The sequence below is a fragment of the Idiotropiscis lumnitzeri genome, unplaced genomic scaffold, assembly GCF_059441095.1.
Source record: "Idiotropiscis lumnitzeri isolate Australia: NSW breed Sydney's pygmy pipehorse unplaced genomic scaffold, RoL_Ilum_1.0 HiC_scaffold_92, whole genome shotgun sequence".
Taxonomy (NCBI): domain Eukaryota; kingdom Metazoa; phylum Chordata; class Actinopteri; order Syngnathiformes; family Syngnathidae; genus Idiotropiscis; species Idiotropiscis lumnitzeri.
The window spans coordinates 558,243-584,920 of NW_028283630.1; the positions used below are offsets into that span (position 1 = coordinate 558,243).

Below are 26,678 nucleotides of genomic sequence, written 5' to 3' on the forward strand. Positions count from 1 at the left end.
CTCATGGAACATCAGCTCAAGACACCATCATGCGACACTCTGAAGAAGGCGAAAGACTCGCCGAAAGATGTCAGGTAAAAAATTAACCTAAAACATAATTGTCTGCTTTTAATGAATCAGTCAAATATCAATAATAAGAAGACAAAATGAACCTAATACAAATAAATGAATGCTTAATAACTCCCCTGCACATGCTCCTAAAAATCCAAACCTTCACCTGTAAATAAAACGTCCCGACCTGAAGACATCGTAATGTTATTATTTTGTTATACACACAGTGCCGCCAAGTGGAATCAAAAATTTGTTTTTATTTTAATTTTCACGTACTGCACGGTGCCCTTTTGACGAATCCGACTGAAAATTAGTCAGAAAAGACTCAAGACAATGATCTTACTCTCTGCCGAATTTTGTGACGTTTTGGCAAAAGGCGTGGCTATTAAGGTGCTGAAAAGTCCGATTGTACTCTGTGGCAACAAAAGCTCCGGCAACATGACTCAGATGATCCTATCTTCTCGAAGTTGTACACATTTGAGGATACTTCAGCCCTGAAGACATCTACCAACTTATTTTACATCGTAGTAGTAGCGCCACCAACTGGTAAAAGCTAATACAAGTTATTTTCTTGGATGTTTTTCTCCGTGCAACTCAACAAGGTCGCCCTCATATATGCTCGGATGACTGTTTCGGCCATGAGGATGTCACAATACGAAATTCGTCCTTTTTCGTGAAAAGTTGTGGGAGTGGCATTGCACTGTTCGGCAATAAAACAAAGCTGATTATGAGGTTCTAAATATGAACGACAACTCGTAAAACTTTACACACACATCAGGCCGAGCAAATTTATCAATATTTTATACGTTAGTTGTGCAGCTTTTTTGAAATGGCTCGCCATGGCCCTCGAGAAATGTTAAAAAAAGCAGCTCTGGTTGAGTGTTTCACCTCGCTTTTTGTAAATTTTATGGAGTACAGTGAACCCTCGGTTATCGCGGTTAATGGGGACCGAGACCACCCGCGAAAACTGAAAATCCGCGAAGTAGCGGCGCACCTTCAAAAATGCTTAAAAAAATATACAATATATATAATAAATATATATATATATATATATATATATATATATATATATATATATATATATATATATATATATATATATATATACGGGGAGAGAGAGAGTGAAATTCATGTTATAACAAAAAAACCAAATTATTATTAAAACGTATTATTTTTTTATTCCCCAGCCATTCTTTTTGTATTTATTTAATTACTCCGACTTTTACCTGCTGGTACGCCGTCCGGTGTGCCCTGTGAAATGAAAGGTGGCATTCTTTATTTATTTATTCATTTATTCATTCATAACTGACAGCCTCGCGCTCCGCTCGTGCCCGGGCAGAAGAGGTGCTCCAATTTGGCTTAACTGTGACACACGCCCGCCCTCCTCCCCCGGAGCTTCCATTCGGTTAAACTTAGGGGCCGCTTGGCACCGCCCGTGCCCGGGGAAGGTGCTCCTCTTCGGCTTACTGTGACGCGAGCATGCCCTCCTCCTCCGGAGCTTCCATTCGGTTAAACTTAGGGGCCGCTTGGAACCGCCCGTGCCCGGGGAAGGTGCTCCTCTACGGCTTAACTGCCACGCACGCTGGCCGGAGCTCTGGTACGGTCCGAACCGCGCGAAACGTCGCCACCGATCGTGTCCGGGGGAACGTGCTCTTCTTCGTCCACTCTCCTCTTCGCCCACGCTCTTCTTCGGCGCACGCCGGCCGTCTAACCGCTCCAGCGCCCCGTTGTGTCGCTCGGCGAAACTACAATGCCCCCGAATATTTTTTAGACCCGCGAAGCACTGAACCCGCGAAAGGTGAACCGCGAAGTAGCGAGGGTTCACTGTATGTATAAGACCAAGACCTACAAAATAGTCTCTTGGAGCAATGAGCTAGGTTTTACAGGAAGTCGGCCATTTTGAATTTACTTAAAAGGGGGCGGGTCACCACAATGGACTTTGTGTAGAAATTATTATTGGGGCCCGAGCAGCGACCGCGGCGAGGTCCCTATTGTTTTTGTAGAAATTGTTATTAGGGCCCGAGCTGCGACGGCTGCGAGGTCCCTATTGTTTTTGTAGAAAATATTATTACTTTTATTATTATTATTATTATTATTATTATTAGGGCCTGAGCAGCGACCACCTTGCACCACCCAGTGGTGACAAAAATTATAATTTTTTACATTTTGACGTACTGCACGGTGCCCTTTTAACGAATCTGATTGAAAATTGGCCAAAAATGACTTTAGACATTGATCTTGTTGAATCCTTTTGGGCAATTTATCGATACTCATAGTGGTGTCTTTGAAAAAGGTACCGATGACGCGCTGGTCCAATGATCAGCATCTCGGTTTTATCTGAGTTAAGACGCAAAAAATTGAAAGACATTCATAGTTTAATTTCGGCAAGGCATGCCTCTAATTTATAGCAATCACACGGATTCGTTATATCCAACGGCATGTATAATTGCGTATCATCAGCATAACAATGAAAACTAATGTTATATTTCCGTATAATATCACCAAGCGGTAGCATCTAGTACCAATCCCTGCGGAACTCCGCGTGTGATCTTACAAAGATCAGAAGTCGCATTGCCATGAATTACACGGTGCCTCCTCTCCGACAGATACGAATTAAACCAAGAAAGCGCTGAACCTGAAATGCCAACACAAGTTTCAAGGCGTTTTAATAATATGTTATGATCAAGTGTCAAAAGCGGCGCCAAGATCGAGTAAGAGTAATACAGTGAACCCTCGGTTATCGCGGTTAATGGGGACCGAGACCACCCGCGAAAACTGAAAATCCGCGAAGTAGCGGCGCACCTTCAAAAATGCTTAAATTATATATATATATATATATATATATATATATATACGGGTAGAGAGAGAGAGAGTGAAATTCATGTTATAACAAAAAAAAATTATTATTAAAACTTCTTATTTTTTTATTCCCCAGCCATTATTTTTGTATTTATTCAATTACTTATTTTTGTATTTATTTAATTACTTCGACTTTTAACTTCTGGTACGCCGTCCGGTGTGCCCTGTGAATGTTATGATCCTCCAGCAGAGCTGGAGGATTGAGCAGGACTCTCCAAACGCAGACACAAGTAGGATAACAATCCGACGCCAGGTAGTCAGTGTAGGTGGTAGTGAGTGTAATCAGTGAGTGAATGGGAATCCGGTGCGGGGCTGGTGGGCGCGTCTCGCAGCAGCTGACCGCATGGCGCGAGACGATCGCTGGAGGAACGCCCACACAGCTGAAAAAACAAAAACACACGCGGCATGACAGGCACGGATCATGCCAGTGAAATGAAAGGTGGCATTCTTCATTTATTTATTTATTCATTTATTCATTCATAACTGACAGCCTCGCGCTCCGCTCGTGCCCGGGGGGAAGAGGTGCTCCTCTTCGGCTTAACTGTGACGCGAGCATGCCCTCCTCCTCCGGAGCTTCCATTCGGTTAAACTTAGGGGCCGCTTGACACCGCCCGTGCCCGGGGAAGGTGCTCCTCTTCGGCTTAACTGTGACGCGAGCATGCCCTCCTCCTCCGTAGCTTCCATTCGGTAAAACCTGATTGGAAAGGTTCAAATTGATTATTACTAGTCATATATTCATTAAGTTTTTCAAGATTTTTGCAATAAACGGAAGATTTGAAACCGGTCTATAGTTGTTGAGACTCTCTGGGTCGAGGTTTGGTTGCTTAAGTAGCGGTCGCATAATGGCGGTCCTAAAGCTGCTGGTACTATACCCGTGGTAAGTGATAGATTAATAATATTTAAGACAGACGGTCCTAGGGTCATAAACAGTTCTTTAATTAGTTTGCCAGGAAGCGGATCGAGCACACAAGTTGTCGGTTTTGCCCCACTAACCAATTTTGTTTGGCTTTCAAGAGATACTTTTTTAAATTGAGATAAGGTTATCGGACAGTTATCAGCCCTAATGTCCCTATTAACACCATTTATGACGGAATTCAACGGAATTGTAAGAACAGTGTCTTTAATCTCATCACGAATACACTCAATCTTCTGAGTAAAGAATTGCATGAAATCGTGAGCTGAATAGGAAGAGCTATCCGAGGTTGGTTGCTGTTGCGTTAGCATTGCTACAGTAGCAAATAAATATTTAGGGTTGTTTTTATGTAAAACAATTAATCTAGAGTAATAATTAGTTTTGGCTAGATTGAGCGCTTCCTTGTATAAACTAGCGCACCATGCCTGACGGAAGACCTCCAGTTTGGTCGCACGCCATTTGCGCTCAAGCTTCCTACAAGAATCGTTTCAGTATGCGTGTTTCCTCATAAAACCACGGAGTCAGCCTCTTTGGACAAGTTTTAGTTTTTAAAGGTGCGACGGAGTCAGGCGCATTTAACAGAGCGACATTAAAGTTGTTTGTAAGATCATCAATCGTACCAATATAATTAGGAAACGAATCGGTTACTAAAGGGAGTAGCTCAGAGAGCGCAGCGGTGGTTAAGGAGCTAATGTTGCGGCTGCTATAGCTTTGATCATGGTCAGAACGATGGCAATGCGCCAAGACTTCAAATTTGATTAAGTAATGGTCAGCTATAGCACTAGTATATGGTAATACAATTATTTTTGAGGATGCTAAGCCCCGGGTTAATACCAAATCTAACGTGTTACCATTTATATGCGTTGCTTCATCTATTATTTGCATGAAACCAAACATATCAATTATTGTCCGAAACGCCACGGTAAGTGGTTCCGACGGGAGATTCATATGAATGTTGAAGTCGCCCATGATATATTATCCGCATGAGTTACCAAATCAGCCACAAATTCAGAAAATTCATCTAAAAAGCCTGAGTAAGAGCCAGGGGGACGGTAAAAAACGGCAAGATAAAACGGCAGTGCGGCCGTGGATCGCATAATGAGAACTTCAAATGTTTTGAAGGAATTGCTAGGACGAGGACTAAGTTTTAGATTAAATTCGGAAATGAGGGCTACACCCCCATCTTTCTCATCATTGCCTCTCGCAGGCAAGGGGCCAGAGACAATTACTCGACTCAGACTCATCTTTCTGGCGAGATCACAAGTCCTTGCTATGTTTTTTCTTTGTGATCTCTGATTGCTTCATCCTAGTTGTTGGAGCAGTTTTCTTTTGAGTAATGCAGTATGGCAACACCACCACTAGGGCAATTGATGACGTCAGCACTGGTTGCGTTCATCCATAAATAACAAATGCAGGACAGGTGGGGGAACGCTGGTCGGATACCGTTTTTCAACCGCACTTACTCAAGACGCATTATTTATGTACAAACTGGAAGATAGAAGATAGTATATTGTATTGATTACCGCATATGCGCGGATGTTTTTGATTTGAAGTTTGGAAGACCGTAGCCATTGATTTATTTATTTGATTTACTTGACTTCACGGCATGACATCTGGACTGAAATGACTACGATTAAGACTAACCCTTGACTGTTTGACGTGACATACATAACTACACATCAACATCAAGACCAGTGAAGCCGAGCGAACGTCATCGCAACTTCAACCCATGGTGAGTGAGTGCGCGTTAAAACTTTCTTTAGCCAGCGTATCATTGAAACGGCAGTAACACTAGTGTCATTGGAGCCGACGTGTATTACTATATCTGAATAGCTAGCGTTGTTTGCACTGCGCTGGTGTCTAGGTCTCTTGCGTGCTAGCTCCATAAGATTAGCTTCAATGTCGGGTGCTCTGGCCCCAGCAATACACATTCTGTGGTTGGATTTTCAAGCTTAATGTATCGAGTAATGGAGTCACCTTTCACTAAAGTGCGGGAGCCAGGAGACCGAGGTGGAATGGAACTGCTCTGTGTCTTAACAGGCTCAACGCGATTAGCAAGCCGTTTACGGCCAATGCTAACCGGTGCTGTCCGCCACATTTACGCTTACCACATTACTCTGCTCTAGCTGGCGGACACGTCCCTCCAGCAGGGAGAGTCTTTCCATGAGAATGGTGCAAGTGTTGCATGTGGTGGTGCACGAAACCATAGTTGCGTTTTCACTTACTTTTGATACATTGTATCTGATAGTCCCTTGCAGACTAACCATGTGTTGCACGTCATCGCCCAAACAGACTCTATTGTGAGCTACTTCTAATAATTTATTGACGTCCTATTTTGTTCTTCCAAATGTAGCAACCGATAATAATGTGCCCTTTTAAAGTTTTGACGTTTGTTTGAATTCGCCCTTGCTTATTGACTCTGATATTAAGGTCCAATTGTGTCAGTGTATCACGGCCTAATAAGTAAAACGCACGTTCATGTAGAACTGCTTCTCCACTTGCTTTTTTTGTTTGTTTTTTACGTCACGTGATCCTCCGTTGCTTTCACGACTGGTCCTGACAAATCACAAATTTCTTATCAAACTTGATTCTGTCTGTGTAAATTGTAATCGGTTTTCCTGGGTGGTTGACGGCAGTTTCGAGCAAAGTGGCCATGTTTCCTACAGTTGTAGCAGACGTCGTCTTTTGTTGGCAGGTGTCCTCTTCCTCTTCCACGTCCTTGGTAGAAGATCGGTGCTGACGGGGTGGTCGTGAGGCCCGCAGCCCATTTACGCATATTATCTTGGATTGGTGTGATTGTTTGGCAGGCCGCTTTGCATTCATCTCTTGTGGCAGGCTTCCCAGGGCGCTGTTGTCCACTTGTTGAGGCAATCCCGGCTCCTTTTCTCGCTGGCCCTCCTCCTCAGCTCTCTCACCCTGACTTCCTTTTTCACTGTCACTGTCTCTTTGATCCTCGGCTGGTGCATTTCCTCCTTTTTTTCTCGCTCCTGTTTCTTCGTCTTTCTTTATCTCCATATTAAGTACTTTCTGCTTCTTCTCTTAAACGTCTTTCACTCTCTTTCTAAATCAGCACACATCTTTCTTGGAGATGATAACCACCGGACTGCACCACTCCGACTTGGAAGGCTCAATGACTCCAAGCTTCAGCATTTCCTGGAGCTCCTTGGTTAGTCTCTCCACCAAGTGTTGCGGAACTCGGTAGGGGCGCTGACGAATTGGTAATCCTTCTTTGAGACGAATGACGTGTTCTACCACCGTCGTCTTCCCTGGGCTGGCGGAAAAAAGAGAAGGCACCGTCTTGAAAATTAAGCACATCTCTGTGACTTGCTTGGGTTTCCGACGTGCCAGTGCAGGCGCATCTGTCGTCGTCGAGGACTCCAGCTCTGCCTCGTCATCATCATCATCATCATCATCATTGTCGTCGTCCTCGTCCTTGTCGTCGTCGTCGTCCTCCTCCACCTTCCGCGCGAGTATGACCTCCTTTGGAGCCTGGTTTGAACGCTCCTTCCACTCTTTGAGGAGGTTCACATGATAAGTTTGTTTATTTTTTTTCTTCTCCGGATGGAAAATCTCATAGGTCACTGGACCCATCTTCCGGGTGACCTCATATGGCCCCTGCCACTTTACTAAAAGCTTGTTGTTGCATGTGGGGAGAAGCCGCAATACTTTTTGGCCGGGTTTAAACTCCCGGTGGCGAGCTTGCTGGTCATACCAGGTCTTCTGGCTTTTCTGGGCCTCCCGCAGGTTGACCTCTGCCTCCTACTGGTACCTGGCCAGTCTCTCCCTCATTTCCAGCACAAATTTCACCACCCCCCGATCACTTCACGTGGTGGAAGGTGCCTCCTAGGCCTTTCGGAGCAAGTCCAATGGCCCCTGAACCTCCCAAGCATGCAAGAGTTCAAAGGGAGAGAAACCTGTTGACGCCTGAGGAACTTCGCGATAGGCAAACAGCAAAAAGGGCAGCCACCGGTCCCAGTCTTTTCCAGTATCATCCACAAATTTCTGGAGCATCTTCTTTAAGGTCTGATTGAACCTTTCCACTAGTCCATCAGTCTATGGGTGGTATGGAGTGGTTTTGATGGCGGAGATGCCCAGTTGTTTGTTGAACAGTTGCATTAACCTTGAAGTGAAATTGGTTCCCTGGTCTGTTAGAATCTCATCTGGTATGCCAACTCTGGAAAGGAGTTGCACCAAGGCACAAAGTACTGCCGGAGCAGTGATTGTGCGCAATGGAAATGCCTCTGGGAAACGTGTGGCGTTGTCACACACTACACCACTGCTTTTTGTCAAAGGACCCACAATGTCCATAGCAATCCTGCGGAATGGAATGTGCAGCTTTTTTAAAATGGCTTGCCATGGCCCTCTAGAAATATTCAAAAACTTCAGCCCTGGTTGAGTGATTCACCTACTTTTTGTAAATTCGATGGAGTATGTATAAGGCCAAGACCTACAAAAAAGTCTCTTGGAGCCATGCGCTAGGTTTTACAGGAAGTCGGCCATTTTGAATTTACTTAAATGGGGGCGGTTCACCACAATGGACTAAATGCTTAAAAACTCCCCTGCTCATGCTCTAAAAAAATCCCAAACTTACCCTGTACATAAGGTGCTAACTTTGATAGGTAAGCTAAACTTTAGCCACAGTAGACGCGTCAGCGACTATGCAATCGGTGGGTGGCATTCATGAGAATCGGGATCGCTCAACATACAGATAATAAATAAAATCACTGTAACTGGAGGGATTGTAAACTGCTAAAGCAGGTACAACAAGCGGATCCAAAAAATTTCTGAGAGTTACCGGTGAGCAGTGGCAGCCAAACGTGCCAGCGTCCACCCAACCGGGAGTTGATTCAATATTCACAATATTTTATTATTTTGTCGTACAGTTGTTTAAAAATGGCTCGCTATCGCCCCCTAGAAAAAAAAAACAACAAAAAAAAACAGCCCCATATCTCTGTTTCACCAAACTGAAAATTTGATGAAGTGTGTACAAAGCCAAGACCTAATAAAAAGTCTCATGGAGCCGTATGCTAAATTGAACAGGAAGTCGGCCATTCTAAATTTATCAGAATCCGAAATCCTTTTATTGTCATTGTACAGTGTGCAACAAGATTAGGGAGCTCCCCTCTCCAGTGCAATACAACAATAATTTAATCAAATATATAAATTAGATAAATAAGAGAATAAATATTGTGATGGAAAATAGTATGAAATTGGAGAAATACAACACAATACGTCGCTGTTCAGCAAGGTAAGGGTGGTCGTGTGTGTGTGCATGTGTGTGAGAGTTCAGAATGGTGATGGCGCTCGGAAAGAAAATGTTTTTCAGTCTATTAGTCTTTGATTTGATGCACCTGTAGTGCCTGCCAACAAATTTACTTCAAACATTGACGAGGCTTTGAAAACAAAAGCTGCTCTAACTTTAACTACAAGCAAATTCCTCTTGAAGATTCCTCACGTTATTTCTCGGAAATATTTCACATTTCCAACGTGCCAGTACCCCAACGTTGTCCGGGTGGCGAGGGCCCTTTATAGCTGCTCGCAGCTCTAGTTTTTAATTAATTTTTTAAAATCAATGGTGATGACAGTGAAATATGTCTGGTCTGGTATCATGATAGCTGGAGGATATTTTGTCATGATATTTTAGTCAGGCCTGATAACAGTGATGTATGCTGATTTCAGGCTACTTTTATTTTGAAATGCCGTATCACATTTTGGTGGGACCGCAATTGATGGACAACTGGGGTTGTCTAGTGTCCCCCAAAATGGGTCTGATATCACGATAGCTCGAGGGTATTTTGAAATGATTATTTTAAAATCAGTGTTGATGACAATGAAATGTGCATATTTCAGGTGTTTTTTTTTTTATTGTGAAATTACACCAGATTTTGATGGGACCACTTTTGATGAACAGCTGGGGTCGTCGAGTGTCCAACAAAACTAGTCTGGTATTACGACAGCTCCAGCTCTTTTATTTTAAAATGCCTCCTTACATTTTGATGGGACTACTTTTGGTGGAAAGCTGTGTTGTCTAGTGTCCTCCAAACCTGGTTTGGTATTACCATAGCTAGAGGATATTTTTTAATGAAATTTTAAAGTCAGGCATGATGACAGTGAAATGTGCAGATTTCAGGCAACTTTTAGTTTGAAATTACAAATTAGATTTCAATGGGACCACTTTTTATGGACAGCTGGGGTAGTCTCGTGTCCCACAAAACTGGTCTGGTATCACGAAAGCTCGAGCTATGTTTTTTTTTAACTCAGTGGTGATGACTGTGAAATAAGCGAATTTCAGGCTACTTTTATTTTGAAGTGCCACATCACATTTTGATGTGACCACTTTTGGTGGACAGCTGGTGTGGTCTAGTATCCCCAGTCCTGGTTTGGTATCACGATAGTTTGAGGATATTTTTTAAAGATTTTTCTTTTAAATCAGTGTTGATCACAGTGCATATTTCAGGTGATTTTTTTATTTTGAAATGCCACATCAAATTTTGAAGTGACCACTTTTTGTGGACAACTGGGGTGGTCTGGTGTCCCGCAGAACTCGTCTGGTATCACGATAGCTTGAGGATTTTGTAATGATTTTAATTTTTTTAATCATTGGTGACGACAGACAAATAAGCAAATTTTCACGCTTTTATTTTTAAATATCCAATCAGATTTTGATGGGACCACATTTGTTTTTCCGGTTCCGTCGCCACGCGAGTGGCTACCTGCTAGAGCAGCACGGCTCACTATTTGAGCCTTTTTCGCGTGTTTTTCCCTTTACCCAGTTTTATTTATTTTACCTCATCGCAGCAATGGACATCCAAATTGCGGTGGTTTTATTGCTGCTGAGGGCTGTTTTTTGCGTGATCGTGTCCGGAGATGTCACTGGGAGCTACGGATCAATCGTTTACACAAGAGATCAGCTGTTAGCACTTCGTGCTAACCCCGTGCCGACTCCCGGAGCGAGACCCGATATCCCCCACGAGTTGAGGAGGAAGAGACGGGGGATGTCGCGCGGGGGCGAAACGCCAGGCAAAGAGGAGGCGTGACCACCCCGTCCTCCCGTCCGTTTTTATGGGAAATGTTAGATACCTTCCCAAGAAAATGGACGAGCTAACAGCGCTAACGCGGCACGAGAGGAACTTCCAATGAGCTAGCTTGCTGATGTTCACGGATTCATGGCTAACAGAGCTAACGCCGGACACCGTTGTGGAATTTGACGGCTTCCAAATACTACTTGCGGACAGGACACTGGAAAGCGGTAAGAGGAAAGAGGAGGGCTGGCTGTGTTTGTTAATGATAGATAATGTAACCCTAGGCACATCACAGCTAAGGAGCAACTTTCCAGTCGGGACAATGAGCTGCTAGCTGTTAGCATGCGTCCATACTTGACAAGCATCGCGAGTTAACAAGGACGCGCACGTAACAGGTGCGTGAGTAAACTGCTTAAAACTTTGATCGTCATTCGGCTGACCTACAAATTGAGACGCTACAGTCAGTTTGACGTTTTTGTTTGCTTCATTGTGGATTGACATGGAGGAACAAGACAGTGGAAAGCGGACATTAAAAATGACGGAGAAAAGCTGTAGAAGATCACAAGCCTAAACGGATGCAGGCACGCAGCTGCAAATTTGCTCAATTGACCTCCATGCAACGTCAAATTGAACAATTGATGGAGGATGATGCAAATGTTGACGCTGTAAAAAACTGAGGTTCGTGTTTGCTTTAGCGGCATGGAGCAAGAATTTGTGGACCTCAATTCCGGTCTGCAAAATTTAAAGACTGAAGAGGATTTTGCCGATGACCAAAATAACTGGTTTGATCCAAAAAATGTAATTAATGGAAATGTGAGCAATGGAAGAAGGACGTTTTGAAACGTGCAGAGGAAGGATGCAATAAACAAATATCACCTGCTGATAGTAGATCTGCATCAACTAACTACACCCATAGAAGTAGAAGTAAAGAATCTAACAGACAGAAGCTCACTTCTGTCAACGTCTTCAATTAAATTAAAGGCTCAAATGGAACGAGCATGTTTAAAGGCAAAGGCTGCTGATTTACAACAAAGGTTGGCACTTGAGCAAGAAGAAGCTGCAATTAAAGCAAAGAAGGAAATGCATGCAATGCAAACGGCACTCCCTGAGTCTGATGCTAAATTGGATGTCTTGAGAAGATATGAAAATACCCAGGAGGATGGTATCCACATTCCTGATGAGTGTGTTACAATTTAAACAAGGAAAAACATTCAATTACCATCACAGCCTATCAGAGCAACAAGCAGTGTTGACCTGAAATGCTCCCACTTCGACTATTCCAATGGCTAGATTTCCACATCAGACAGAAAGTAGAGAACAACAGGGACATGTGCTTGATGGCCTTTGCCACGCAATCTCACAGCAAGCCAGTGTCGCAGAATACTTAGCAAAGAGTCAAAAAGCATCGCTTCTTCCCGAACTTTCCATTCCTACGTTTTACAGGCGACCCTCTGCATTATAAAACCTGTATAGGTGCCATTGAACATGGGATTGAAGGCCGTACAAGTGATAACCGTGATCATCTTCAATTTTAGCTGCAGTATACTAGTGAACAACCACATGAGTTGGTGAAGAGCTGCATCCATATGGAACCTCTGACAGGATATACCAAAGCAAAACAAATCTTGAAGGAGTTTTATGGTGATGACTTCATGATAGCAGAAGCATATTTAAAGGAAGCCATGGATTGGCCAACAATCAAGTCTGAAGATGGTGTTGCACTTCAGTCTTTCACATTATTCCTTATGGGCTGTTCGAACATAATGGCAGATGTTAATTACATGGAGGACTTGGACAACATGGCTAATATAAAGGCATTGGCAAACAAACTTCCATACAGACTTATAGAATCTTGGAGAAAATTTGCCTGCAATCTCCAAGAAAGAACAAATAGAAGAGTGAAGTTTAAGGATTTTGTTGACAAGCACGAAAGATTTCTATAAAACAGAAAACAAAATCACAACACACAGAAACAACAAAATCAAAGAACGTCTTCACAACAGTCATTGTGCCCGCCAAGATGGAAAACAACAAAACCACCACGCCAAAGGCAGAACCTGTTTCAGTGGATGCTATTGCCAAACCATGTGCTAATTGTAATGGAGAGCAACACAGTCTCACAATTGGTAAGGAATTTAGGAGAAAGCATCACAAGGATAAGATTGACTTCTTGAGGAGCAAGGGTCTGTGTTTTGCATGTTTGATGCACGGTCGCATTAGCAGTTGCTGGAAACAAAAGCTTCAATGTCAAGAATGCTCTAGACTGCATCCTACAGCACTACACATTGTCCATAAACTTCTGCAAAGAAACAGCCTAAGACGATTGTGAATAGCAGTACCTATTAAGCGCCCTCGTACAAACAACAGAAACCTGGGGTGTCACTGGGGCCTGTAAATAGGACTGCATCCTTTCAATAATTCCGGTATGGGTCAAGGCACAAAAAGGAACCAAGACAGTGGCGACTTACTGTCCGGTTTAAAAATGCCCTGACGCCTTTTTTAGACTGAAATAACTTACTAAAGTTTTCGTTTTGTGCCATTCAGAATGGGAGAGGGAGCCAGGAGGTGAAACAGCCGTCTTGCCAGTTCAATCCCGCACACCCTCTGACTCTCACCCTCCGTTCTGCCTTTTTATTGAAACTAACTCATCAATAACTAATCACCAGAAGACAGAAAAGCATCAACAACTAATCACCAAGAGACAGAAAACATCAATAACTCACGGTATAAAGGTCAGTTTAACTAAAGCATCAATAACTAATCACCAGGGACTCCAGCAGGCAGAAAATCATAACCCAAGGTCAGTTTAACTAAACACATCTTCAGGATACGGTGTCTGTGTGTGTGTGTGTTAAAATAACAAGTAAGTGTCTCTGTGTGTGTTCAACATTAATGAGTGTATAAAAACATGATTATGAATAAACAAACTGATTACCTATCCTCAGCCCATCTTACATTTCCCCCCTGTTGTGGATTTAAAAATCATGTCCTTACGGCTTTAAGACAGATCATCATAATGAAATCATACAACAGTGTGATCATCAGTGGAGGAGCGAAAACCTCACATTAGGGAAAAATTCCCCTCCTCCCTTCCGGCGTAGAATGAGATCCTCATAATTTGATGACCATCAGGGAATAAAACTTGTCCCTGGGGTGACTTGGTGGAGGCCCTTGCCTCGTTGTAGGAGAGATAAGATAAGATAAGATAAGATAAGATGTCCTTTATTAGTCCCACAATGGGGAAATTTGAGGTGTTACAGCAGCAAAGATATAGATCACACAGAGTCGGCGGCGTAATGTAGCCGTTAATGTATAACATTAGCAGCAGACATTCAGAAAAAGCATGCAAATATACACAGTATAAACGTATCTAAGTGTAAGGAAACACTCCTAATGTTTGTCCATTATACGGAGGGGGAAACGCTGTAATGATAAAAACTACTGAATGATTGAAAATACTGCAATCATAAAAATATTCCAATGATAAAAGTACTGTAATGGTAAGAGTACTGAAATGATAGAAAAGTACTGCATGATAGAAAATACTGCAATGGTAAAAGTACTGTAATAGTAAAAGTACTGCAACGATAGAAAAATACTGCAATGATGAAAGTACTGCAATGGTAAAAGTACTGCAATGGTAAAAGTACTGTAATAGTAAAAGTACCGCAATGATAGAAAAATACTGCAATGATAAAAGTACTGCAATGATAAAAGTACTGTAATAGTGAACATCCTGCAGTGGTAGAAATACTACAGTGATAGAAGTATTGTAATAAGAATACTGTAATGGTAAACAAAATACATCATTGGTCAATATTTAAGTACACCCTTGGCTGAAAGTACAGTAGTAGTTAATATTGCATCCTAGGACTGCACAATTGCACTAATGCCCTCCCGTTTGTAGGCCTGACCCAATGTTCTTGTTAAAAAGTCTGACAGCAGTTGGCAGGAAGGAGCGGCGAAATCTCTCTTTGGTACAGCGAGGGTGTAAAAGTCTGTCACTGAAGGAGCTGTAAAGTGTTCTCAGAGTGTCATTGAATGGGTGGGCTGGTTTGTCCAGCATTGATGACAGTTTTGCCGTCATCCTTCTGCCCCCCACTGAGTCCACAGAGTCCAGGGAGCAGCCCAGGACAGAGCTGGCCCTCCTCACCAGTTTGTCCAGTCTCTTTTTGTCTCGGCCCGAGATGCCTCCTGCCCAGGAGACCACTCCATAGAAGATGACTGATGAAACCACCGAGTCATAGAAGTTCCTGAGGAGTGTTCCCCGAACGCCAAAGGACCTCAGCCGCCTGAGTAGGAAGAGTCTGCTCTGACCCTTCCTATAGAGAGCGTCTGTGTTGTCGCTCCAGTCCAGTTTATTGTTCAGATGAACACCCAGGTACTTGTAAGTTGAGACCCTCTCAACGTCTGTTCCCTGGATATTCACTGGTGCAGGTGGAGAGTGCCGACGCTTGCGGAAATCCACCACCAGCTCTTTGGATTTCCCAGCGTTGATTTGGAGGCGGTTCTGCTGACACCAGTCCACGAACCCCTGCGTAACCCCTCTGTACTCCCGATCGTCATCGTCAGTGATGAGGCCGACAATCGCAGAGTCATCAGAGAACTTCTGCAGGTGACAGGTTGTGGAATTGTATTTGTAGTCCGAGGTGTAGAGGGTGAACAGGAAGGGAGCCAGCACAGTTCCCTGCGGCGCTCCCGTGCTGCAGAGGAGCACGTCAGACACACAGTCCTGTGTTCTCACGTACTGTGGCCGGTTTGTGAGGTAGTTGTGAATCCATGTGATGAGGTGGTGGGCCACTCCCGCCTGCTCCAGCTTGTCTCCCAATAAGGCGGGCTGGATGGTGTTGAAAGCACTTGAGAAATCAAAGAACATGATCCTCACCGTGCCCCCCGCCTTCTCCAGGTGGAAGAGTGAAGTGTGGAGCAGGTAGATGATGGCATCATCCACATTGATGCCAGGCTGGTATGCAAATTGGAGTGGGTCCATTGAGGAGCTGACCAGGGGGCGCAGATGGACGAGGACCAGTCTCTCCAGGGTCTTCATCAGATGAGACGTCAGCGCCACTGGTCTGAAGTTGTTGAGCTCCTTCGGATGGGGTGTCTTTGGAACCGGAACCAGGCAGGATGTTTTCCACAGCTGGGGGACTCTGCCCAGCTTCAAGCTCAGGTTGAACATGTGCTGGACGATTCCACACAGCTGGTCTGCGCAGGATTTGAGGAGCTGGGAGCTGGTCCCATCTGGGCCTGCCGCCTTCCTCGCCTTCATCTTCCTCAGCTGGTTCTTCACCTGAGATGTTGTGAGGAACAAGGCTGAGCAGGAGGAAGTGGTGGTTGTCTGATGAGGCTGGGAACTGGAGCCTGTGGAGAGAGAGAGGGGCGAGAGAGGGGGAGAGAGGGTCTTGTTCGCAGTGGCAGGAGGGGTGGGTGGGGGCTGCATCAGGGAAGCCTGAGCGGGGTCAGACATTTGATCAAACCTATTGAAAAATAGGTTCAACTCATTTGCCCACTGAAGCCCCCCCCCCCCCTTCTGGGTCTTACCTGCTTGTCCGTGGCCTGAGATGGTCTTCAGGCCCCTCCAGACATCCCTGGCATTGTTCCGCTGCAGTTGTTCTTCCATCCGCATCCTGTAGGACAGCCGTCCTTACCTCCCGGATCTTCGTGTATGGTGTGTGTGTGTGTGCACGTGTGAGGACAGGGGCAAGAAGTCCATGTGTTTTTACGTTTCAGTGTCCAGTTTGAGTTCGTCATTCTCAACATTAATCAGGTTGTAATGGTACATTTGGGCAACAAACCTACGATTAACCATCGTCTTTGTCATAAAAATAATGCAACATGAACAGACTACACATAACAAAATGAAAACTATAATTATCCCTATATATTGTTTTTTAAATTCTTCATAGTGGTCATAACATCAATAATTGTTTCATTTTTATTAAAAATTTAAATGCAGTAATGTACTCCAATCAAGGCTGATATTCCTTTATGTACGTCATTAATTTCCAAACAATATCTAATCTTTTTGTTCTGTGGCTTCAACATATTTATCATCTCATCAATATTAGCACCACAGAGTACTGAGTTTCGAGATCCTCACAATAGTCGTTCTCAAAATGATATTTTATTTTTATCAATTTAGCTTTGTTAAGGTAAGATATTTTATTGACAATCTAACATTAATATGCAAAGAACATGTACATTAGTACGAAATGTAAAAGAAAATTGTGGTGGGGGGGTGCGAATTGTTTTCTTCTTGGTAGGGGGGGCATGACAGGAAATAATTGAGAACCACTGGTCTAGTCACACACCAGCTCGGGTTCATTCCCTACCAGAGAAATGACATTCCATGTCCCCAGAGCTAGGCGCTTTATGTTGCCGGGGATTGGACTGCCTTTGACTGCCTCCTAGCTCAAAGGAAACCCAAATTCTTTGGTCCCGCCCACTGGTAGTGAGCCGAAGCCCTTGTATTAAATAATAAATAAATACATAAAATAAAAAAATTAATAAATTTAAAAAACGGACCGATCCACTGCTTGGGTTAGTTTGACCCACCTTGAGATCCGTTCCCACTCAGTGACAGTGTCTACAAGCCACTGCCACCAGGCCAGTGAACCCAACGTCCAGGCAGTGACAAAAAACGTGATCAAATTACATTGCTCATCATAAGGTGTTTGTGAGACGCTCTTTGTATGTTTCCTCAATTAAGACCTGTTTTCCATTGGTGTATTTGAAAAAAGTGGTGAACCTGTTAAATTCACTACAAAACGTTAAGAAGATGAAAGTAATGTTTGAAGGAATATTATTTTTCTATCGACGTGCCGGCGGGCGGGCACAGATAGAGAGTGATAAATCAGCACCACCCGCGCGGGGCGTGCTGACGAAAAGGCAAGCGCTCCTCCTCTCATCGCGTCCTTATTAAGACAGAAAAAAGACGCTGTTGAATTTGACCTATTCGCAGTTCGAGCAGGTGCTTAACGCTGGAGAATATCACCACTTCGAAGTTCGAACTGCTGTTGAAACGGAGAGGTAAGTGTTTTTCGTTGGGTTTTTTTCAAAACATGCGTCGAGTGCATTTGTTCATAGTTAGAGATAGTTGTGTGGAAAACACTATACAAAGTAGCACCATGGATGTGGGCCTACAACACTGGCCTAGCAAACATGTGCTCCTACATCGACATAATTGACGAGCTCCAGTTAAGCATTGAATAATTATAAAACGTCATGGTGCTTTTACTCATTTAAAGAACTAAACCGACGCGTATTGTCATCCGGTGGTCAGGTTTGCATTGAATGTGAGCACGAGGGACGCTAGCTTGTTGCGTTAGCTTTGCGGAGCTAACAGCTTGCACTTTTGTTATAGAACCACAGAATGCAAGTACCATGATAATTTCTGTCATTAATTTTTGTGTAAGACACGATGTTCACTGGTTAATTACATGATTCTTAAAGCAAAGGTTACTGTGAATGCAATTTTGGTAAGATTTTTGTAGTCACACTGCATAAATCTGTCTGTGTCTGTTGTTTAAACTTCAATATAAACTATTATGGTTGAAATCGTTAATTGGGATGGAGGAATTGATATTTTTTTAATTTATAATTTATTTTTCTTACACTGATATTGTTAAAACTCCATTTAGCCCATAGTATTAATAATTCTCAACACAATACTGTCTTTTTTCTTTATAGAATAAACAATGCCTTCCCTGAGATGCAGGAAGTCCCCAAAGCAGGATACTATTGAACATGCAGTCAAGGGTCTGGACAAGACTGCAGAGTTAGAAGCGAAGTATATAAACTAATTTAAAGGTATGATGTTAACGCTTTTGCTAAGATATATTATTGTTTTCTGATAACCAAGCTGACATCGTTTTTTAAGTGGTTATTTTACATTAAGAGTGTCTTGACCTTTTCTTTTGCCACTTTTGTCAGTTTCAAGTTATTTCAGTGAGTGTGAAACCTGATGGTAGGAGTTCTATCTAAATTAAGGCTGTACTTGATGACGCCCTCCGGCATTTTTATACCACAATAGACCGGTGAACAAGTCCGATATTGATAGTCTAGTGTAAAGCACGTAATACGTCACAGAGATCACGTGACGCGATCCAATATGACTGTGTACAGTGTATGTCATTGTTTTGAAACTAAATAATCTTAAAGTTTTTTTTTTTACGTAACCAGGTGCAATTGACATTTGTACTTTCAGTCCTAATACATACTGGCTAATGCAATGCTGGAAAATGAATTTTGGCTGGTCTGTTCCTTTAAAATCATAAAGAAGGGCTCTGCTCTATCCCTCACAAGAAGCAATGTTTCAAACCACCCTACATTAGTATAGTGGCCCAAATGAATATGATGACTCCTTATTTGTGTGCTTAAAAATATGACGAAGCTAACTTGATTTCCCTGTTAACTAGGTCAAGGAGTATTTACCAAGGCCCCTTTCAGGAAAGACGACTTTATTCTTTATTATGGAGTACAGAGGAAAATTGATAGATTCTGATGAATCTCAACGCAGGAAGATGGATGGAAGAGGCACTGTCTTTTTGTTTGACTTCCGCCGGCAAGAAAAAACTTGGAGGTGAGGCAAAGATTGAGATGTTATCTTATTTTTGTTTTTATTTAAAAAAATAAACACATACTCATCCCATAAGTGTTAGGGGAAAAATCATTCTCTAAGCAAAAATGTATAATTACTTTTATTCATGCGTTGAATCTGTACAAATGAAAATATAGATCATGAAGTCTCAAAGACAAGCTGTTAATAGGGTCTGATTCCAATAGAAATTTCTTGTATGATTTGATTTAGATTTAAAAATTGTGGATTTCCTATTTTTATGTTTTGTGTACACAAGATTGTCTCAAAGATTAATTTCTGACATTGATTGAATAATTGTTTTTTTTTTTTTTAATCTATTTTAAGTGTTGATGCAGCTCAAGAAGATGGCAGTCTGGGAAGACTGGTTAATGATGACCACATGCACCCCAACTGTAAAATGAAGAAGATGACAACAGAGGACAGACCACACCTCTGTCTGTTTGCGCTCCGAGACATTGATGTTGGCGAAGAAATAACTTAAGACTATGGACCAGCTGGCCTTGGAGAACACAGGTTTGTAAGATGCATCTTTAAGTACAATAACAGAGCCCACTTGTGGTGTTCTGGTGATGTAGTTTCCAATTAGTTTGGCAATCTAATAAATGTATGTGAAGTTTCTATGGAAGTTGAACATGATGACTGACTGGGGGAGTTCTCCATTGTCCACTATCTGTAATTCAAATTTGTGGGTCTGAGTCAAAGTTTGGCTCTGCAGGAACAACGAACTGGTCAGGGAGTGACAGTATTACAAAGTTCTGCGTTACTCCTTTCTGGGCGGTGGCCCTGTTAGGCCATCATATGCCATATTGCAAATATCCCCATTGTGGGACTAATTAAGGACATCTTTATGTTGTGGTTTCCCTACCAGAACCAGCACCAACCCTGTATATTCATGATATAAAACACTGTTTCAATTTGATATTTAGCCTTTCTATACTGTAAAAATAGAAGACCCCAGGCTTTCCTGCGCGCCCTTGCCCAATTGGTGGTGTTCAGGAGACAACCTGGGACTGAAATATCAGTCACAACCAGTGTTGTTTTCGTCACTGATGACTATGACGAAAATACTTCGTTAACGCCCCTTTTTTAATGACGATGACAAGCTATACGAGGTTCTTTTATGACGAAAACATGACGTGATGTACATGAATTTTTTTCGTTGACTAGACAAAATTGTTAGCATGTGGTTCATAAATTATTTTATGTTGCTTTTAGTGAAATAAAGCCACAACAGTTGCCCAACAAAATGTTTTGCTTCTCTGCTTATTTTGGAGCAGTGAGTATTGATTCCACTGTTGCCACTTTTTTCTGTTTGTAATGAAGAATCCTTAGTAGTCCATCCAAAAGTCTTTGTTATTGGGTGGAAACCTTGAATGCCTTGTTTTAACTCAAATGGACTTAAACCCATCCATCCATCCATCCATCCGTTATCTGAACCGCTTCTCCTCACTAGGGTCGCGGGGGGTGTTGGAGCCTATCCCAGCTGTCTTCGGCAGTAGGCGAGGTACACCCTGAATTGGTGTCCAGCCAATCGCAGGACATGCATAGACGAACAACCATCCACGCTCACACTCATGCCTCGGGGCAATTAGAGTGTCCAAGCAACTTGCCATGCATGTTTTAAGAATATGGGAGGAAACCGGATTACCCAGAGGAAACCCACGCAGGAAGGCCGGAGCCAGAATCGTACCTACGACCTCAATATTGTGAGGCCATCATGCTAACCAGTTGGGCCACCGTGCCGCTTGGACTAAAACCTTTGTGAATAAATTGACGAAAACTAGGGTAAAACTTTTTTTGCGTTTCCGTCGATTAAAACTGGACTAAAACCCTTTTTTTAGTTTTCGTTGACTAAAACTGGACTAAAACTATAACGAATTGGGATGACTAAATGTGATGTAAACAAATCAGCACTTTGTCCAAATGACTTGGACAAAATCTAAAATGCCTGCCAAAAACAACACTGGTCACAACACGTGTCTACAGAAGATTAATTGGCATGGGCGAAATTAATTAGTTTTATTTCATTCATGAGCTTATGTTTTGTTTTGGGTGGCTAAGGCTTAAAATGTGTAAAAATCTAATCCAACCTCAAATATAATTAATTCAATAAATTTATGATGCTACTAAAACATCGAAGCAGCCTCCTCCAGGCTTTACAGACTCAGAAATGGAGGTATGCGTATCGTGTGCTCATCCTGTCGTGTCTCGAGATGTTAAAATTGCAGTTAGATAGACGTGTGCTGATTAGACAAGACTTCTAATATATCTGGTGTCACAGGATATTTGTCAGTGAATGTGTATGTCTGGTTTGAGGCTCACTCAGCTTTTTCTTGTGTTGTGGGGTCCAGTTGAGTTGAATTGCGAGTCAGGTATGTTGGCCATCTGACACCCAACTGTCAGGTTTGCGTTCGTGGGGACCCCGTAGAGCCATTTTTATTGTTGACATAAATCATAGCTAATCATCTTTTCCTTCATTATCATATGAAATACAGTTAGGAGTTGTATGTGCCTTTACTATGTTATAATCTTAGAACCTACCAGCCACTACAGCTGTCCGACAAGAAGACTTTTGGCTGTCCTGTGCTCCATTGCGGCCCTGGTGGCGTTCAAAAGACAACCTGTGACTGAAATATCAGTCACAACATATCTCTACTGAAGATTAATTGTCATGCGCTAAAGTAATTGGTTTTGTTTCATTCGTGAACTTGTTCGTTAAAATGTGTAAAATTCTGATCCATTTTCTTTTTTTTAATTCATTAAATTAATATTCAACTTGTTCATTAGGATGGAGGACAACCGACAATGACTGAATCGGCTGAGGTTGATGCCACCAGAACATCGAAGCAGCCTTCTCAAGGTTTGACAGACTCTGAAAAGGAGGTATGCGTATCATGTGGTCATCCTGTCGTGTCTTGAGATGTTAAAATTACAGTTAGATAGACCTGTGCTGGTTGGACAAGTTTTCTAATATATCTGGACATAAATCGTAGCTAATAATATTTTCCCTCATCATCATATGATATACAGTTATGCGTAGTGTATGTCTTTACTATGTTACAATCTAAGAACCTACCAGCCACTACAGTTCTCTCATTGGGAGACTTAAGCTTTCGTCAGGCTGTCGACTGCTGCATTGCCCTCTTATTGGCTTTAAGTACACAACCTGTAACTGAATTATCTGTCAGAACAGAACCTATGTGTCCACAGCAGGTGATTTGGCATGTGGATTCTTCAGATTTTTAGAAAATAGGTAAAATTGTGATCAAAAGTTTAAAATGTATAAAATTCTGGTATAGTTTGCAATAGTATATCTATTAAATCATTTCAAAACTTCTTAACAAGGATGGAGAACATTGGCTGTGACCGAATTGGTTGAGGTTTACATTACCAGGACCATTGAGCAGCCTCCTCGGGATCTACAAATTTAGGAATGAAGATATGCATTCCATGTTACAATCCTGTTATGGCCCGAGGTTTTGAAGTTGCAGTTACATATTGGGCTGGGCGATATGGCTGATAAGTACATAGCGATATAAGTATTTCATATGGGTCCATCGATACACATTGAATTCTTTTTTCATATTATTTTATTCATTATTTTTTTTATTTTCCAATATTTTCACTGCCCTGTTAAAAAAACATTTAATGTAGTTTTCCTCCCGGGAGCTTTTTGTTACGGTCAATTAAGTGTTTTTGTTAAATATAGCTGCGTAGAATAATTATATGCATTATTATCGTACCACAATGTTTTGGTTTTGCAAATAATTTCCTAAAATCATTCTAATTTTGTTATTACATTATTTTGTCATAATATCATTCATCAATATTTTAGTTTTTTTTTTTTTCAAATAGAATTAAGACCTTTTTCTGTGCAGATTCCTCTGGGGATTAAGTATTTAATGGGTTCTCAATTTTCTCTTGGACTCTGATGCAACCCAGTCTCCTCCCTTGGACAAAAAATATGGGCTGAATCTTCCTTGGAATAACGACACAGATTCTGACGAATCATTGTCAAATCCTGCCCCTGAACTTTGTGCCTCAGACCCAGACCATATTACTATCCCAAGGCTCAGGAGGACCAAAAGTATACAGGTAAACAACCCATATAGATTTCAGGGAATCTTACAAGCAAATTGCATATATTTTATTGGTCTCCTGCCTTCTATCCTTTATATTTCGTTGTTGTTGTTGTTTTTTAGATTAAAAAAACAGGCTGACTTTGGAATGGATAAGCATTATTACTCCAACTCAGATGACAGTGGAGATGAATATATTCCGGATACAAGTGAGGCCTCTGATTCAGACGGAAGTGAATCTTTGAAAATTGTGGACCCTCTCTTGAAGTCTAAGAATGCCTTCAGAGATTTTTCTCCCACACCACGAATCTCAAAAGCCACCTCAACGCAGGTTGTTAATCAAGGGCGTTCACCCGTTCGGAGGAGTAGCAGCACTGGTGTGATTCTTGAATTCTATGGCTCTTCAAATATTTGTGCAGTTTAACACAAATCATCCAAAATAGAATTCAAGCACATCTGTGACAGAAATTCAAATTCAGAAGTCAAAGAGAGAGAACAAAAAAAAAAATCTAATGCTGCGCTTCTTCCGAAGACATATACTGTAAACATTAAATGTATGTTAGGACAATCTTGAAAAAAGTATTAGAACACCCTTTACTTTTATTTCTTGTTAATTTTATTAACCAAAATATGTCCATTTTTATTACAGATTAATGAATACAAAATTAAAACTCTAATCAGCTACTTTTTAATCGTTATATTTGTATAAACAAATGTTATACATCTGTGTGTTAACTTATACAAGAAATGACGGAAAAGCAAGGGTGGTTTAGTATTTTTTTATCGTATATAGTCTGTATAATATCTTTAACCTATGCTGATGCTGTTTAATACTGATTTAAATAATAATAATAATGTCATAATCTGTTGGTTTTACATGAACAAAACCTTTCAAGCACTTTTTAAAATTCTAAATACTACCTCTTGTCAGTAAGTTGGTTCACAGCACTGCCTTGGAGTGAAAGTGTGTAGTGCTGAGACAGTCGGTATGTGCTGAGTCGTCTGACGTTTGTGTGACTGGTACCCAGGAAGGTAGCAAAACCAGGCAGTGTGTATGTCGTACCCAGGAAGGCAGAGAAACCAAGCAATATGTATGTGGTACCCACGAAGGCAGAGAAACTAAGCAGTGTGTATGTGGTACCCGGGAAGGTAGCAAAACCAGGGAGTGTGCATAGATACAGACCCCAAAAGTGATTAAAACCAAATAAAGTCCCCAGAAGATCATCTGTAGTCAGGTGAAGGACCCTGTACTTTGTTCAACTCATTTACTCCCTTAGACGTACAAAGACGTCTTTTAATGCAATGGCGCCCTCTACCAAAGACGTATAAGTACGTTTCCTGTCTTTTTTACGTCATAGTGTACATAAGGGTCTGATGCAACCTCTGACTGAGAATCAGCCTTGTCCGCATTGTGAATCATGTAAAAATCACCCAGCAGGGGGCAGAGGTGCAAAAGATCCGCCTTGAATCTGCGCCAGAGGTACAAATGGGGGGGCGGGATCCTGGGGTAGACTTATAAGTGTGGAGAGCAGCGTGGGTAGCAGCAGCATCGGCAGCACTAGCAGCAGTCGCATTAGTAGCGTTAGCAATGAAATCCTCCAAGCAAATGACGATCGAGGAATGCTTTTTTGTAAAAAAAAAGCTTCCTAAAAGCATCAAGGCGATGGAGACGCTTTGGTTGAGAGGATGACGCTTCGTCGTCGTCACAACAAAACGGCGTCTAAAGAGGGTGCGCGTGCCTTGCGGCCTGCATCGCCTGCCTTCGGACAATAGCCAAAGCAGCTGAGAGTCCTCACCAGATCCCCCCCGAACGAGGAGGTAAGCGCTCGCAAGTTACCATTGAACATGTGGTTTTACCCCTCATGCTTTTATTGTACATATCATGCATCTTGCGGGCAGAAAATGTCGCGTAAATGTGCAGTTAGACGCGAGCTTGCTCGCTGACTTCCTCATCCGGCCGCCTCTATTGCACAATTACACGCGAGCGTAAGTCCTCGCCGACGAGGAAGTAAACGCTCGCAAGTTACCATTAAACATGTGGTTTTAGCCCTCATGCTTTTATTGTACATATCATGCATCTTGCGGGCAGAAAATGTCGCGTAAATGTGCAGTTAGACGCAAGCTTGCTCGCTGACTTTCTCGTCCGGGCGCCTATTGCACAATTACACGCGAGCGTAAGTCCTCGCCGACGAGGAAGTAAACGCTCGCAAGTTACCATTGAACATGTGGTTTTAGCCCTCATGCTTTTATTGTACATATCATGCATCTTGCGGGCAGAAAATGTCGCGTAAATGTGCAGTTACGCGCGAGCGCATCTCCTCCCCGACGAGGAAACAACAATACTGAATGGTGTGGTAATCATGCATACTTTCTAAAATTCACAGATTGTGCATCCCGCGGCAAGAAAGTTCCTCCTCGTCTTGTTGGTGTAAAGAAAGGTAAATTATAATATGAAACTTCACACGCCAGCAATAAAATGCAGCAATAAATATATATTTCCAATTGTTTGTATTTCTGTAATTTACAGGTTGTGCATCAGGAAGCAGTGGTTCCGGATGGCGTCACACTGGATGGCAACCGAGGAAAATCGACTTTACAGCAACCCCTGGACCACTGAATGCCGCTGCCCATTTGGAGTCTGAGGAGCCAGCTGATTTCCTGCAGCTGTTTCTCACGGATGAGCTTCTGCAGCACATCGCGGATGCCAGCAATCACTTCCCAGACAATTATTTTCACACAAACCCCAGTGGACAAACACAAGCTCGCCTATTTTCCACGGACCAGCAAAGCCAGACCACAACGAAAGTGTCGGGTCTGTTTGTGCAAAGGCAAACGGAGTGAAACAAGAATGTGGTGTGAACTATGTTGTGTGCCCTTGCATCAAGGCAACTGTTTTATTTTATATCACACAAAAAAAAAGTATGTATGACACTGATGTATTTCATTTTTGTACATAGTTCATCAGTTCAGTCGTTTAGTGTTATGTGCAAATAAATTTATTTTATCAAAAACATTTTTTGTGCTTTTTTTTGTTATTTTATAGAAGGCATGCATTATTTAGATGTTAGAGGTGTCATAAAAGCCATAAATAATAGTGTCAAAATTCAAATTATGGTCAAAATGCATCAGTTTACAAAAAGCTCATTTTCTCAGTT

General features: G+C 42.2%; 2 long non-coding RNA genes across 4 annotated transcripts; both read left to right on the plus strand.

The window, feature by feature from the left end:
* The first annotated feature begins 17,659 nt into the window (after positions 1-17,659).
* On the plus strand, positions 17,660-23,689 carry LOC148315576 (uncharacterized). 3 transcript variants are annotated; one of them, XR_015840794.1, is made up of 7 exons: positions 17,660-17,874; positions 18,535-18,654; positions 19,263-19,426; positions 19,769-19,957; positions 22,232-22,327; positions 23,387-23,539; positions 23,647-23,689. It is a non-coding gene; the product is annotated as an uncharacterized LOC148315576 (long non-coding RNA). The 3 variants fall into 3 exon arrangements; XR_015840795.1 differs by lacking the exons at positions 23,387-23,539; positions 23,647-23,689 and adding an exon at positions 23,323-23,337 and having other exon boundaries at positions 17,679-17,874; XR_015840796.1 differs by lacking the exons at positions 22,232-22,327; positions 23,387-23,539; positions 23,647-23,689 and adding an exon at positions 20,898-20,912 and having other exon boundaries at positions 17,691-17,874.
* A 1,347-nt stretch (positions 23,690-25,036) lies between these two features.
* On the plus strand, positions 25,037-26,253 carry LOC148315577 (uncharacterized). Its single transcript, XR_015840797.1, has 3 exons — positions 25,037-25,341; positions 25,908-25,961; positions 26,051-26,253. It is a non-coding gene; the product is annotated as an uncharacterized LOC148315577 (long non-coding RNA).
* The last annotated feature ends 425 nt before the right edge of the window (positions 26,254-26,678 follow it).